This window comes from Bos mutus, chromosome 18 (assembly GCF_027580195.1).
Source record: "Bos mutus isolate GX-2022 chromosome 18, NWIPB_WYAK_1.1, whole genome shotgun sequence".
Taxonomy (NCBI): domain Eukaryota; kingdom Metazoa; phylum Chordata; class Mammalia; order Artiodactyla; family Bovidae; genus Bos; species Bos mutus.
This window is the reverse complement of record NC_091634.1, coordinates 28,027,647-28,042,683: the sequence shown is the minus strand read 5'-3', so window position 1 is coordinate 28,042,683 and position 15,037 is coordinate 28,027,647.

The window sequence follows — 15,037 nt, the reverse complement described above, 5'->3', positions numbered from 1 at the left end:
CTTTCATCAAGAGGCTTTTTAGTTCTTCTTCACTTTCTGCCATAAGGGTGGTATCATCTGCATATCTGAGGTTATTGCTATTTCTCCTGGCAATCTTGATTCCAGCTTGTGCTTCTTCCAGCCCAGAGTTTCTCATGATGTACCCTGCATATAAGTTAAATAAGCAGGGTGACAATATATAGCCTTGACGAACTCCTTTTCCTATTTGGAACCAGTCTGTTGTTCCATGTCCAGTTCTAACTGTTGCTTCCTCACCTGCATACAGATTTCTCAAGAGGCAGGTCAGGTGGTCTGGTATTCCCATCTCTTTCAGAATTTTCCACAGTTTATTGTGAGCCACACAGTCAAAGGCTTTGGCATAGTCAATAAAGCAGAAATAGATGTTTTTCTGGAACTTTCTTGCTTTTTCAATGATCCAGCAGATGTTGGCAATTTGATCTCTAGTTCCTCTGCCTTTTCTAAAACCAGCTTGAACATCAGGAAGTTCACGGTTCACGTATTGCTGAAGCCTGGCTTGGAGAATTTTGAGCATTACTTTACTAGCGTGTGAGATGAGTGCAATTGTGTGGTAGTTTGAGCATTCTTTGGCATTGCCTTTCTTTGGGATTGGAATGAAAACTGACCTTTTCCAGTCCTGTGGCCACTGCTGAGTTTTCCAAATTTGCTGGCATATTGAGTGAAGCACTTTCACAGCATCATCTTTCAGGATTTGAAATAGCTCAACTGGAATTCCATCACCTCCACTAGCTTTGTTCATAGTGATGCTTTCTAAGGCCCACTTGACTTCACATTCCAGGATATCTGGCTCTAGGTGAGTGATCACACCATCGTGATTATCTGGGTCATGAAGCTCTTTTTTGTACAGTTCTTCTGTGTATTCTTGCCACCTCTTCTTAATATCTTCTGCTTCTGTTAGGTCCATACCATTTCTGTCCTTTATCGAGCCCATCTTTGCATGAAATGTCCCCTTGGTATCTCTAATTTCCTTGAAGAGATCTCTAGTCTTTCCCATTCTGTTGTTTTCCTCTATTTCTTTGCATTGATCACCGAGAAAGGCTTTCTTATCTCTTCTTGCTATTCTTTGGAACTCTGCATTCAGATGTTTATATCTTTCCTTTTCTCCTTTGCTTTTCGCTTCTCTTCTTTTCACAGCTATTTGTAAGGCCTCCCCAGACAGCCATTTTGCTTTTTTCTGCATTTCTTTTCCATGGGGATGGTCTTGATCCCTGTCTCCTGTACAATGTCACGAACCTCAGTCCATAGTTCATCAGGCACTCTACCTATCAGATCTAGTCCCTTAAATTTATCTCTCACGTCCACTGTATAATCATAAGGGATTTGATTTAGGTCATACCTGAATGGTCTAGTGGTTTTCCCTCCTTTCTTCAATTTCAGTCTGAATTTGGCAATAAGGAGTTCATGATCTGAGCCACAGTCAGCTCCTGGTCTTGTTTTTGTTGACTGTATAGAGCTTCTCCATCTTTGGCTGCAAAGAATATAATCAATCTGATTTCGGTGTTGACCATCTGGTGATGTCCATGTGTAGAGTCTTCTCTTGTGTTGTTGGGAGAGGGTGTTTGCTATGACCAGTGCATTTTCTTGGCAAAACTCTATTAGTCTTTGCCCTGCTTCATTCCATATTCCAAGGCCAAATTTGCCTGTTACTCCAGGTGTTTCTTGACTTCCTACTTTTGCATTCCAGTCCCCTATAATGAAAAGGATATCTTTTGGGGGTGTTAGTTCTAAAAGGTCTTGTAGGTCTTGGGGCATAGACTTGAATTACTGTGATATTGAATGGTTTGCCTTGGAAACGAACAGAGATCATTCTGTCGTTTTTGAGATTGCATCCAAGTACTGCATTTTGGACTCTTTTGTTGACCATGATGGCTACTCCATTTCTTCTGAGGGATTCCTGCCAGCAGTAGTAGATATAATGGTCATCTGAGTTAAATTCACCCATTCCAGTCATTTCAGTTCGCTGATTCCTAGAATGTCGATGTTCACTCTTGCCATCTCCTGTTTGACCACTTCCAATTTGCCTTGATTCATGGACCTGACATTCCAGGTTCCTATGCAATATTGCTCTTTACAGCATCGGACCTTGCTTCTATCACCAGTCACATCCACAGCTGGGTATTGTTTTTGCTTTGGCTCCATCCCTTCATTCTTTCTGGAGTTATTTCTCCACTGATCTCCAGTAGCATATTGGGCACCTACTGACCTGGGGAGTTCCTCTTTCAGTATTCTATCATTTTGCCTTTTCATCCTCTTCATGGGGTTCTCAAGGTAAGAATACTGAAGTGATTTGTCATTCCCTTCTCCAGTGGACCACATTCTGTCAGACCTCTCCACTATGACCCGCCTGTCTTGGGTGGCCCCACAGGCATGGCTTAGTTTCATTGAGTTAGACAAGGCTGTGGTCCTAGTGTGATTAGACTGACTAGTTTTCTGTGAGTATGGTTTCAGTGTGTCTGCCCTCTGATGCCTTCTTGCACCACCTACCGTCTCACTTGGGTTTCTCTTACCTTGGGCTTGGGGTACCTCTTCACGGCTGCTCCAGCATAACGTAGCCGCTGCTCCTTACCTTGGATGAGGGGTATCTCCTCACCGCGGCCCCTTCTGACCTTGAACGTGGAATAGCTCCTCTAGGCCCTCCTGCGCCCGTGCAGCCACCGTTCCTTGGAGGTGGGGTTGCTTCTCCCCGCCGCAGCCTCAGGCCTCAGGCGTGGGATAGGTCCTCCCAGTTGCCGCCCCTGACCTCGGACGCGGGGTAGCTCCTCTCGGCCGTTCCTGCGCCGTTGCAGCCTGGCACGCTCGGCCGCTGCCCCTGACCTCGGACGTGGGGTAACTCCTCTTGGCCGCCTCCGCTCAGGCATGGTGTCCTCCCGGCTTCTGCCCCTGACCTCGGACGTGGAGTAGCTCGTCTCAGCCGCGCTAAATGCGCCGGTCGCAGCCGCCCGCGCTAAGTGCGCCGAAGCTCCAATACTTTGGCCACCTGATGAGAATGAAGAGCCGACTTATTCGAAAAGACCCTGATGCTGGGAAAGATTGAGGGCAGGAGGAGAAGGGAACGACAGAGGATGAGATGGTTGGATGGCATCACCGACTCAATGGACATGAGTTTGAGCAAATTCTGGGAGAGGGTGATGGACAGGGAAGCCTGGTGTGCTGCAGTACATGGGGTTGCAAAGAGTCAAACATGACTGAGCGACTGAATGACAATAAAAGATTTTAAAGGGAGCGGTGGCTCAGTTCCCTGGAAGTCCCTGTCCCTTTCCCCAGATAATTGGAATAACACTCCCCTTACTACCTTCTGAAATTACACTGCCCATAGAAACTCACCACCCCATATTTCAGGGCCCTCTCACCTTCTGCCTGTGGAATGTGTATATCTGCTTTCACCGTACTATGGTTCTCTAGCTCGCTTGCTTTTGAATTCTTCCCTGCAGGAAGCCAAGGACCTTCACTCAGCAGCCAGGCCCAGGAACTCGCCAGAGACCTGGGACATGATCACCTTCTAACATCCCATTTTCCTGCAACTTCTTTACAAAAAATATTAATAAATCTACTGCTTACCTGTCACTTTACCTCTCACTGAATTACTTCTGTGCTGAGACGTAAAGGACCGAAGCGTCATTAAGTCCTGAAACAGTTGTGTGGTTTCCGTTGGAAGACTGTGTATTGGAGTCCCATCTGCGGTGTGCAATTTCCTGCCGTTCTCCTTACAGCAGATGAACAGAGGTAAGGTCTGCCACAAGCTGCTTCTCTCTCCAGTCCACCTGCACATACCTTGTGTGACCCCGGGGCCAGGCAGGCAGAGCTGTCCAGGGATTGCCCATGACACTGGGCACAACGGAGCTCGGAGGGGCTGGTCCGGAGCATCTGGGGATGCGCTCTAGGGACATCACAGAAGCAGGGCCAGAGTTGTAGAGAAGGTTGAAGGAAGCTGGCCAAATGTGGCTGAGTGAGAAAGAAGGAGCCTCTTGGGTAATCTCTGGGGATGGGGAAGTAGGTAAGGCCATGCAGCGACCTCAGAGAGGACATGGCTTGCTCTTCATCAGCATAGAGGTGGGGTGGGGGCCACGCAGAAAGTCCCACCTCAATCCCCCCACTTTCCCTGCAGTGTGACCACCAGGTGCTGTTGGGCATCTGTCCTTGTTTTTTCCCTTCCTACCCTCATCCCTGTAATGTCAGAGTTAGCCCCCTCTTCTGCTGATTGTACAATGAATAAGGAAGGATGGGGGCAGATGGGTGGATAGATGGATGATTAAGGAAGGAGCAGATGGAGAGGAACCAGAAAAAGAGAGACCAGAGAAGTAGGAGGAAAACAATGAGCGGTGGCATGGAAGTGAGGAGAGGGGTGAGGCATATCCAGACACAGAAAAGACTGTGGGTGTGGATAGATGACAATGAACATTTAGCTAAAAAGATCTCCAACAAAAGCTGAGGGTCATTGCATCTTCTCACATGGGACTCAGGACATAGGATGGGCCCAAATGGTGAGGTGCTGAGAGGTTGGTTCTGTGAATGCTGAGCTGCTGGGATGACCCTTCCTCTGAAACAAATCAGAGCAGTGGGTGAGGGGAAAGGGAAATGTCATCAACAAGCCAATGTGCTCCTTGACTTGTGGCAGGGGAGGGTATCCATGGGCTGATTTGGGGTTCCGGGGACCTTGCTGATGCTACACTGGGTTTTATCAGGGAAGGATGGAGGAGCTGGGTTTCAGAGCTCTGCCCATTGGCTTGGCCACTAAATCCCAGAGTGGCATGAAGGGAACACTCATGTGGAGCTCTAAAGGCACAGGCCTTTGCTGTGGGATGCTGTGGTCAAGCAATGTGAGGCAGGTGCTGCCTCTAGGTGTCACCATCAGGCCGTGTTGGCGTCAGCTGCAGGAGGAGTAGGAGGAAAGTGTTCCAGAGTTTTGAGGCCCTGGGACTCACCACCAGGCAGAGCAGGGTCTCTGGCGACTGCAGCCTGGAAGAGCCTTCATGGAGCCTCTCCAGACCCTGGAAGTCCTTGGGGCTAGAACGAGTAGGTGCTAGGAGGGAAGGATCCTTCTCTGTAGTCACTCAGCCCTACCTGTTGAAGAGGTTGTTGGGATCCCAAGAGAGGTGAGAGGGTAGGCTGCCACCTTTTCTGGTCTCCCCCAATGTGGGAGTTCTTCTCTGGGGACTGCCCCACACCACTGAATCCTTCCCACCCCCATCTCCACTCCCTTCAGCCAGTCCCCACGGCAAAATCCCCCCACTCCGACCCCCCGCTCCCCCACCCAGAGCATTTCTGGGGTTTACTCCCTTCAGCCCCAAGAATGGTCCAAACCACCTTTATCCTCCTCCACCCCTAAACAACGGCTGCCCTCTCTGATCAACTCTACCCAGCACACAGCAGTCAGAGTGATCTTGGTCAGACCCAGAGCTGACTGCTTCACTCCTCTGCTCCAAACCCTTCCACTGCTCCCCATCACCCTTAGGAGAAAGTGAAGAATCTTCCTCCCCAGGTGTGGGGGCACTACAGTCACACACAGAGGAAGGAGCAAGAAAAGAGAAAGTGGTCTTTGTCTTATCTCGTAAGGCTGGAGTCACCTCTTCCATGGCCCCTGGTCTCCTGGGATATAGCCTAGAACCCTCCACCTTTTGCTTCTGGCTGTGGTTTGTTTGTTTTAATTTATGGCTGCATCCAGTCCTAGTTGTGATCACGTGAGCTCTGAAGTTGTGGCACACAGCGTGTGGGGTCTTAGTTCCCTGACCAGGGATCAAAACTTTGTCCCCTGCATTGGGACAGGACTTAATCACTGACCCACCAGGGAAGTCCACTGGCTATACTTTTAAGGTTGACCACAAATTCTTTTCCACTCCTCCCATCAAGCAGTAAGATCCAATTCTCCTCCTCTTGAATCTGGGTGCCCTTAGCAGCTTGCTTGTGAAGAATAGAATACAACAGAAGTGACACTAAGGACTGACAAAGTCAATGTTCAGCAAAGTCTTGATAATTGGTGAATCTGATAGATTGCTGTGATGGTTTTATGTATTAACTTGATGGGGCTAAAGGATGCCCAGATAACTGATAAAACATTTCTTTTTCATTTTAGTTTTCATTTACTTCTGCCCTGAGGGTATTTCCAGAAGAGATTAGCATTTGAATCAGGAGACTGAATAAAGAAGAGCCTGGACTTCATCCAATCCACTGTGGGCTGGGTTAGAACAAAAACGTGGAAGGAAGAGGAAAGTTGCTCCCTGTTGAGCTGGGACATTGATCTTCTGCCCTTGGACATCTCAGGCCTTTGGACTCTGATTAGGACTTACATCCTTGGCAACTGTGGTTCATAGACCTTTGAGTTTGGACTGGAACCACGCCACTGGCTTTCCTGAGCCTCCAGTTTGCACACAGCAGATGGTGGGACTTCTTAGCCTCCATTATCACACAAGTCAATCCCTTATCATCTCATAACTGTATGAGGCAAGTATTATAAACCCATTTTACAGATGATAAAACTGAGCTTGGAGTAGTAAAATGATGTCCCCAAGGTCACAAAGTTCATAAATGCAGAGTTGAATTTCAAAACTCTGCTGGTGGTTTCCAAAGCGTCCTCATAGATTTTGCGCAATTGCTAAGAGACCATGCAATTCTGTTGAATATCTACTCATCTGATTTTTTTTAAATGCCCTATCTGTTCCCCAAAAGCCTGGGAGGAAGGAGTAAGTTTTTGGTCCATGGAAGCATTCTAGCAGAAGCTGGGGGAAGTTCATGGCCAGACATGAATTGGATGGACTCAGGGGCCCTTTGCTTGTGCCTGGGGTGGGGCTGTGTAGATATAATACAGGATAGATCTTAAGTACAGCCTTTCCCTGCATCCCCAGGCAGCCTGGCCTATGGGACTGGGTAGGCAAGAGCGGGTGGAAGCTGGGGGTGGGGGCTGGTCTTGAGCAGCAGGAGGGACCAGCAGACCACAGCCTGCCCTGCTTCACCCAACCTGTGGCCCTGGAGAGGTCTTGGATCCCCTCCCTGGGTCTGACACCTCTGACTTAAGGGAGAGTTCAGAACTCATCAGATGAACAGTGAAGCCTGCTCTCTCACCCCAGTACCTGTTAGAATTTATCAAAAAACAAAAAACAGAGGGAGGGAGGGAGAAAAGATTAGGCAACTGTGCAAGGGGGTTTGGACAAAAATGGTCATAACCCGATGTTTCTAAGAAAGAGAAACTGGACACCATGGACATGTTCTTCCTCCACATACTGGACAAAGGGATTCTAGTACATCCATCCTGGTGGACTTTAAAGTGATAGCGAAAGACTAAAGTGATGATGAAAGATCTTTATTATTTGACGGGAAACCACTACATGGAAATACTGTAAATGAGGGGATGGGAAATCAGGTTGCAAAACAGTATGCACAGTAAAACCCCAAGTTGAGATTGTTCCCCCTGGACCTCACACACACACCCCCTCCACCCTTCCACCAGCTCCCTTATGACTAACCCCATTGGCCAGGGGCCACCGCGGGGGAGGGGACTGAGACTATATTGGGAAGGGGATGAGATCATCCAAAGACTGGCTGATTTAGAACTGGGTAACTTTTTCCACCCGTGTGGCTCTCAGTGTCTTCTGTGCCGGATCATAAACCTTGGCACCAGCGTACGGGTGGAGGGGGGACACGTTCCCCCTCACGAGGGGCAGAGACGTGGCTGAAGCTGGACAGAGTGCAGGTGCTGGGCTGAAATTGTAATATAATGGCAGAATGGGTCTGGGGGTCCCCAGAACCCAGCTGGGACCCTGCAAGTGCTTTGCTCCCAGCAGATCTGAGTGTTGCTCCCCAGGAGTCTTTGTGAGCAGAAAATGCATTTCATGGGTGCAGGAATATCCCAGAGGTGGAATATCCCTCGTGATGTGTTGAGCTGGGTGCCCCCGGGGCCCAGGTCTAATGCTCTGTTATGTCTTGAGATTCCTATTTGCCAGCTGGGACTTCACCTGAGAAGACGCCTCCTGTTTCTGGCTAAACCCAGGGAAAACCTTTGTGGGGGTAGCTGTGGAGGGGAGAGGCTGGAGTGGGAAGGGAATTGGGGTCCAACTCCAGCTAAGTAGATACAATGCATGAGTTCAGTTCAGCTCCTATTTGGACCTCAGTGCCCATCTGACTCCCTCAGACCTGTTCTCCAGTTTCGCGGAAACGTAACAGTACATCCCAAAGCTCTGAGCTTCTGCCCAGGCAGTTGTCGCAAGCTGGCTCCACTTCCCCTCTCCAGCTGCCTTTGTCATACCCACCCCCAAGCTGTGTCAGGTGCCATCTGTGCCCCAAATCAGTGTCCATTGTATTGGTTTGTCCGTGTTCATCCAGGGTGACCCTGAGGGCAGGGGCTGGCTCCAGGGAAAATGCTAAAACATGCTGGGTGAAGGAAAGGGAGGGCCCAGGAAGGGATGGGGAGGGGGGTCAGGAGAGGGCCCCTCACTGTTCTGTGTCAGGCCTCTGAGGGACCCCTTGGAGCCTCAGGCACCTCACACTCCACAGAAAACAGCAAGAGATTACAGTGTGGGACACCCTGATGTGGGCTTGGCAGGCAAGGAGCAAGAACTGGGCAGAACCGGAATGAGCCGGAGCATCTCTCCTTAGCCTGAGCCCTGGGTGGCAGGGCCAGGAATGGAATTCTCCAGCTGAATGGAGTCTTTCTGGAAAATCCCCATAGGCCCTTGCAGAAACGTGCTTTTATGCCTGACTCCAGTTCCTTCAGAATGGCAGGGAAGGGGCATTTTGGTGGTGAGGCTATGTGCAGGTAAGGCCCTTATCTTCTTTGGATTTTCTTCTACTTCTCTTTTGGCCGCACCGTATAGTACGCAGGATCTTAGTTCCCTGACGGGATCGAATCTGTGCCCCCTGGAATGGAAGCGCGGAGTCCAAATCACTGGACGGCCAGGGAAGTCCCTTCTCTGGATTCTGGAACAATTGAAGTGGAGATTCAAGCATTTATTGAGCACCATCTGTCAGCTTCACAGGGTTCTCTCAACCACCCTGAGGAGCAGAGATCAAGGTCCCCATCGTTTGAGAAAAGCTGATGCCAGGAGATACCAAGCGCCTTGCCCAAGATCACATGGCCAAGTCAGGATTCTAGGCCCACTTATCGAGGGTTGTCGACCTGCTTTTAGCTCCAGTGCCCCTATCCCATTCAGGATTCCCGAAAGGACAGGCTGAAGCTGCCACTTCCAGCTCAGCTTCTCTTGACCAAGCCTGGGCTGGCCCTGTGCCTACCACTCTCAGAATAACCCTCATGGTTCTGGGCATGGATTGCTGGCCATCACCTGGAATCTATTTTTGTCCTTCGGGTAACAAGGAAGTCTCACCTTGTGCAGTAACCACTTGGGGTGAGGGGAAAACATATGACCCCCAACCCCAGCTGACCTTGCTGCCCTGCTAGGAAATGACCCCAGTAGGGATGGAGGAAGCCTGGCTCAGCCATGCTCCCTTTCTCACCCTACTTAGATACATCCAAGAATCTAGCTTCTTCCTACCTCATCCTTTCTTGACAGTGCACACCCTCCCCCCATCCAACACACACAAAGACCAGGAAGCTGACAAATGGATCATTTGTCCTCATGATCCATTGCCTAATCTTAGGCACCTGAGCAGCCAGAAAATTCTTTCTCACATCTAATCTGTGGAAACAAGCCCATTTCCTTAGGTGCGAGCCAGAGAGTCTTAGAGTCCAGGTGCAAAGGCTATGTGAGGACCCAGCACCTAAATTTGACTTTCCAGTTCTAGGACCCTGGAATCCTGTGGGGCAGTGGTTGATGACATTTGAGGAGATGACAGAAGCTGTAGGTATACCACAGACACTCTGGAAGGTCAAGTAAACCTTCAGAGGTCATGGACCCCAAAGGACATGTATAGAGGGGTGACCCCTGGGAGTGGGGGCCAGAGATGCAGAGAGAGGTACCCCAGAAGACCTAGGGGCTCTTTTCTGCTAAAACCAAGCATGGAGGAGGGAAGAGTTTTATGACCTGAACTTGACAACATAAGATTAAATGCACAGAAAAAAGACTCGAAGGAAACTAGATAAAAATGTTACCATAACAACAAAGCCAAGAATGACAACAGCTGTGATGACAATAATAATAGTAGCTATTCCCGTTTTTGAGGGCCAGTTTTGTGCCAGTCCCTGTGCTAAGTAAGGGCTTTGCTGTGTTATCTCAGTTAATCCCCACAACATGCTCTTCCATCCATGGCCAAGGCCAATGTCCTGTGGGTAAGCATCATAAACAAGGATGGTTTTTGCCAGGTCCATAGCTTCCCTGGAGGTGAACAACTAAGCTCTCAGGCCCAGTACACAGGAGATGCTGTCCTCTCCTTGCCAGCAGAGCTGGGCCAGAGAGGGCACGGCTGGCCCCCTCGGGGATGCCTTCCAGGAGCCAGCCAGGCCCACTGAGCTGACCCCAACCCCCACTTGGCCCTCCTCCTTCAGGCGTTGGGGCTCAAAATAGCAGCCACTCGAGAGCTGACAATCAAAGGGCAGCTAAAAAAAGTCCCCTCAGTCTGGGCTCTGTCGCACACGGCTCGTACGGCCTATTTTGGGGGAGAGGGTGCCGACGTGCCAGTGGAAAATCCATGGGGCGGGAGTCTCCAAGATGGGGAACCCACGTGCCTCCCTCTCCCCCCCTCCCCCACTGCCACCAAGCACACTCGCTCATGTGCACAGACACACCCATATTTGCAGCCCTCAGCCCACCTTCCTGATTGTTGGACTTCATCATCCCCACAGCAGCCCTGAAGAGGGTGAGGAAACCACAGCTCAGAGGAAGGGAAAGGACTTACCCAAGGTCACACAGCTGGGAAGTGGGCAGAACAGTGGTCAACCTGGACCCCTGTGGCTCAGAGTACAGTGCTCTCCCTGTAGAGGTGGCCCCTGGCCTATGGCCTCACTGGGGAAACCAACACCTCAACTTCTGGGGCACTTAAAGCTCTGAGGTGGTGCCCTCTGGGGTGGACTGGCTAGGAAGATGATTTGAGGGTCTTAATGACCACACAGGAAGAAATTGCACTGGAAACCCCAGGCTGGTTCTCTTGGAACCTTGCCTGCCTCTAGGAGAGGTAGGTGAGCTGGCATAAGGCCTTGTCCGAGTGAACCCACCCCCCTCTCCGTCCCTGTGACCACCTCGCCCGCCCAGCCTAGGCCCCTGGAGCCTGGAAGCCCCTGCCAAGTTTCCAGGGAACGTGTTCGATAAGGGCCTGGTGCTCATGACTCGCTCCCACCTAGCCACTATCTCTGACCCTGCTGCCACCAGCAAGTGGGTAAGAATAGTAACAGCCCTGCTGAGTGGGCAGGCACACAGGGACAACACAGCAACGGCTGCAGGCAGGCAGCTCTGGCCCTCCGGTTGAGGACAAGTCTCCAGCTGTCTCTTCCCATCAGGCTTCGCCACCCCCACCCATTGTCCTGACATCCAGCCACACCTTGTGATACAGCGCCAAGCCTCGTCCTCTTCCCCTGCTGCCTCAGTGGTGGAGACTTGCAGGGGAGCACACTGCCTTGTGCAGATCCTGGCCTCGCCCCCCTGTGACAAGAGGACCCCCGCCCTCCTCTGACAAGCTGTATTACCTAGAGCCAGACACTGTCCCTCTCTGGGCCCATAAGCAGAGTAAGGTGGCCCAGCAGCCTCCTGAGGCATAGAAAATGGCCAGCAAGCCCTTTCCTCTTGCTGCTGCTGCTGCTGCTGTTGTTAAGTCGCTTCAGTCGTGTCCGACTCTGTGCGACCCCATAGATGGCAGCCCACCAAGCTCCCCCGTCCCTGGGATTCTCCAGGCAAGAACACTGGAGTGGGTTGCCATTTCCTTCTCCAATGCATGAAAGTGAAAAGTGAAAGTGTGGTCCCTCAGTCATGTCCGACTCTTAGCGACCTCATGGACTGCAGCCTACCAGGCTCCTCCATCCATGGGATTTTCCAGGCAATAGTACTGGAGCGACTTAGCAGCAGCATCAGCAGCAGTACTGAAGTGGGTTGCCATCGCCTTCTCCCTTCTCTTGCTAGGGTCCTTCATTGTCCTGGTACCTGCTGTGGGCCTGTCTCCTGAATGCCCCTAGGAACTCTGACCCTTGGACATCTTGGTCAGAGGGGATATGGATGGGGGTATTGGAGTCCCTGGGATAAGGCATATGCTGTGGCTGAGTTCCCTCTATGAGTCTGCCTGTGACATGCCTGTTGTATGCTGAACAGCCACAAGGGTGGCTGCATCACTCTAAGAGGCTGTTGTCATGGAATCCAGGGTGAGCGTCACCATGACATTTAAGGCAGGGAGATTTAGGGAGGCTTGCATCCAAGTCCTGAGTCACTGTGGCACCTGGAGGTAATTAAAGGAGATGAGGCTGAGTCCCCCATTCCCCTGGACTGTGGCCCCTGAATCTCTCATAGCCTGACTCACTGAATGGCTCAAACCTGGACCCAGCCCCTCCCCCAGCCTTCTCAGCCCTCCCAGCCCTCTTGCTCTCCTCATCTTCCCTGTTCTTTTGACCCTCAACTCTACCTCCTGCCCCGCCTCCATGTCCCCCATAGATCCAAGGAGTCCCAGAGGGAGGGGCCCAGGGATGCTAGGGAAGGGAAAGAAGAGAAGGGCTGGGGTGGGTTCCTGGCACGCTTTTACCACGGAGACTAGTGTTTAACACACACACACCCACAGACACACTCATGTGCACACAGGCACACATGGACTCCTAAAGGAGTGACTGGGCCGCCATGGGGTCTCCAAGCTCAGTCTCCCGGAACTAGCTCTCAGGTAGGCCTCCCCACCCCTCAGTCCTCTGGGTCCTCACACCTTCCTGAGACCCTCTCATTAGAAACACATTATCCCACAGCAGCAGGACGTTCAGAGATGAGATCAGAGAAAGAACTTCTGCCCTGAGGCCTAAGCTAGTCTTGAGATGAGTCTTGGTGGGTGTGAGTGGGGTTGGAGGAGGGGTTGTCTCTGAAGTCCCAAGACTGTTTTTTTCTTTGTGAGCAAAGGGCCAGACTGACCTCTGGGTCTCTTGCTTCAAGAGCCCTAATCTCTGGGTCTGGAAAAAGTTTAAAAATATCCTCATGTTTACATTCTTTCCAAGCCCGCCTCCCGATGCTCAGTGCTGGGTCCCTTTGATCTGGCCCTGTGCCTCTGGAAGGGGCCTGGGAGAGGGAGACCATGAGCTCCCCACCAGGATGGACCCCACAACTCTCTCTAGACTAGTCCGAACCCCGTGAGAACTCTCAGCAGCCCCCAGAGAGAGCCTTGGAGCTGGCGAGGAGCCAAGGCTGGAAGGGATGTCTCGCCCAGGGTCACCCAGCAGGGCCTCATGGGAGCAGGAGTTGGGGTCCTTCTCCATACTCCCTCCCAAAAGCCTGGGCCTCACAGGGGCCTTGGGGAGGGTGTCAGAATCTGTGACTATAGGCGTCTGAAGTGAGCCCCGCCCCAACCCACAGTCCACGGACCAGGGAAAACCATGCTGATAGAGCTCCTGCTATTGCCCGCCACTGTTCTACACACATTTTTTTTTCAGGGATTACCTCGTGTAGTCCTCCCAACAATTCTATTTGAGTGAGACCCATTTTATCGACAAGAACACTGAGGCTCAGAAAAGTAAAGAGATTCCCCTGGGAACACACAGCAGGGAGGAGGCAGAGCACAAATCACGTGTCCTGCCCACACTGAGCCACCAGTTACCCCCCCCACCCCCCGCCAACCTTGCCCTTGCAGGGTCCAAGCCCCGCCTGCAGAGTGAGCTCACTGACCTACCACCAAGCCCACAAAAGAGCTCCAGTTTCTTGTTTCTCTCCCTCAGAGAGCCAGGGGAAGCCACGCCCCTCCACGCCCCTCACTTTCCTCTATAGAAGGAGCTGAGAATGGCAGGAGAAGCTTATGTCTACAGATGCTCAGGAAAATGGAGCCCGTGTCGTTGGAGGTTGTGGACCCTGTTGTCAGCCCCACAGTCAGAAAGTGCTCTGAGGTCTAGAGGCTTGAGACCTTGTATTGGGGCAGATGCCCTCTTGAGCCCTGGTGTCCTGTCATCCACCCATTCCTTTGTGGGGCTCCACCTACCTGCTTACCAACCCATATAGTTGTCCACTTATCCACACACCCATCTATCTATCTGCCTGTCTACCCATTCATCTTCGGCCCACCCACGCACCCATCCATTCATCCACTCACCCACCTATCAACCTATCTACCTATCCAGAACAAGGACCCAGAAAGCAGCTAATTCCCGGGGCCCAGCTCAGCTGCTGCATGCCCTTGAATGGATGAACTTGGGAAGGCTTCTCCACCTCTTTGGGATTTACTTTTCCAACCTGATAAGAAGTTGGCTGATCCCTAAAGCTCTTCTGGGGGAATCTCGTGGGTGCAGAGACCTGCTGAGGGCTGTGGACACTGCTGGAGAGGTAACACAAACCTTGACCACCCTGCTTCTAAGACTCCCAGTTGCAGCCCTTAATTTTCCTGACCTTCACTGGAAAAATGGGGCCAATAAACCCACCCTCTCACATTGATGGAAAGATTCAATGAGATCTGCTTTCGAAGAGCTTTGTATCTTGAAGGCTTCTGAGTAGGTGCAGGCCAAGCAGAGGATCCTAGGAGATGGGCAGGAAGCTCTGCTTGGACCGAATTAGTCAGCAGAGCCTCCCATGAGGTGGGGGAGGGAGGGATGACGTGGGCCCAGAGCGGCTAGGATCAGCTTCAGAGTCCATCCTTGGGCTGGGGATCCTGGCTGAGTTTCCCAGGCTCCCCCAAGCCCTCCAGGATGCCTGCCCCATATCTCTTGGCTGTACTTGGCCTCCATCCCACAGAATCTGCCAGGAGTTAGGAGATTATCTCCTAAAAATAGGGCCTGGGCCCCACTGAGATTGTTTTTCTCCTTTCCCTGTGATTTACCATCATCAGCTCAGGGTGCCTGGGACAACAAGTCCCATCCCAGAGACCGTTGGGATGAAGGCATGGGGGATCATTATGTGTCTGGGGTCAGTCAAAGGGTCAGGGACGAGAGGTCAGTCTGGAGATGGGGTCAGGGCTTAGCACCAGGCTGTGGCTTAAT